Below are 1625 nucleotides of genomic sequence, written 5' to 3' on the forward strand. Positions count from 1 at the left end.
GATATAGGGAAGGAATCCTTAAAGATTGAGGATATTCCTGTGGTTAAAGAGTTTCTCGATGCGTTTCTCGATGAATTACCTGGACTACCTCCAGATCGAGAGTTTGATAGACTATTATTCACTATTCATTAGTTCAATCAAATCATAAGCTTCATCGTAGCTCCTAGCCCATAAGGCTCCACCTGATGATGCATCAAGCATGGGTCTAGACTGTGCTCCGAAGCCATTATAAAAGCAGTTAATAATCATCCATTCAGGCATCCCATGATGAGGACACTTTCGAAGCATCTCCTTATAACGATTCCAAGCTTCACATAAAGACTCTCCTGATTGCTGCACAAATTGAGTAAGAGCATTTTTGATTGCAGTTGTCTTCACCATAGGGAAGATGTTAGGGCTAAAACACGTGCTAATATTCACGCAAGTATACGTGATCATGAGCAATATAGAATTAATTCTAGTTCATTCCCATATGGACTGGTTTAAGTTAATTTTAATCAATGTACTTATGTAACAATGGCATGGTTATTATCCAATGCTAAGACGAATAACAAATTGAGGTTGTTTTAATTACGCTTGACTAAGAGATTATACTAAAGAATATTAACTAAGAGAATCAAAAGGGTTGAATACTATATGACACAAATATAGGATTCTAACTTCATTAAATACTTCATTCAATAGCCTTTTCGTTCTTAACCTTAGCATGTAATGATGACGACACTAATCATCTAACACGAAACTGATAAACGCCAACTTTCGTTGTACTGATACCATACTACCAGACATCCACAAAAGAGATAGAAGCTAAATAGACACTAATTATATTAGGACCCTATATATCTATAGAATTTGACAACATAATGGTTTAATGCACAAATTATCTAACGTGATTATATAGGACAAGTAAGATGGTTAAAATTACCTACGAATTATGCATAACAAATACATGAACTAATGCTAGCATGGCAAGTTCTAAACCCCTAAATTCAATTTCGCTTCATTAGAGATTAACACGCTATCTTATAAGTTCACGACGCTCATAAGAAGAATAAGCATAACCAATACTAGGATATCATACAATCACCACACATTAAGGCACCGAAACAAATTAACTAAAGAAATTCATAAATAAATCTGTTAGAACCCCACAATAACGATTAGCCCATAATCGGACTCATCATTAACATGGGTTCCGATGAAAGCATGGTATAATAAACGTAGTCTGTATACTAAATAAATAATAAACCAAGTACGAAACAGGAGTATAGGTTTACAAGTAAGAAAACTAGCATCCAAAGTTACAACTTAAAACAAAGAATCACAAGAATAAACTGGATCCTTTTCGCCTTGGTTTGAATTGTGCTCTACGGCCTTCTTACGCCTTCTCCTTAAGCTCTAGTACGTCTTGTTATGAAAAATGATCATAAGTTATGTTTATATAGTAGCCCATGTAGATTAGAAGTCTTTCGGATCAAAATCAGAGTAGGAACAGGATTCCTGGAATTCGACCCGACGCGGCCGCGCGCTTCATCAGCTTGGGTGCGCTGCACTTCTGTAATTTTGGCGCGGCCGCGCGCTACTATTGCACGAGCGCGCTGACTCTCTGGAGAAAATCCTAACTT

At 36.6% G+C, this 1625-nt stretch overlaps 1 non-coding gene across 1 annotated transcript; it reads left to right on the forward strand.

Moving 5' to 3' along the window:
* The first annotated feature begins 259 nt into the window (after positions 1-259).
* LOC141681193 (small nucleolar RNA R71) lies at positions 260-366 on the forward strand. Its single transcript, XR_012558635.1, has one exon. It is a non-coding gene; the product is annotated as a small nucleolar RNA R71 (small nucleolar RNA).
* Positions 367-1625: the final 1259 nt, after the last annotated feature.

The sequence above is a fragment of the Apium graveolens genome, chromosome 8 (genome assembly GCF_009905375.1).
Source record: "Apium graveolens cultivar Ventura chromosome 8, ASM990537v1, whole genome shotgun sequence".
NCBI classification, from domain to species: Eukaryota; Viridiplantae; Streptophyta; class Magnoliopsida; order Apiales; family Apiaceae; genus Apium; species Apium graveolens.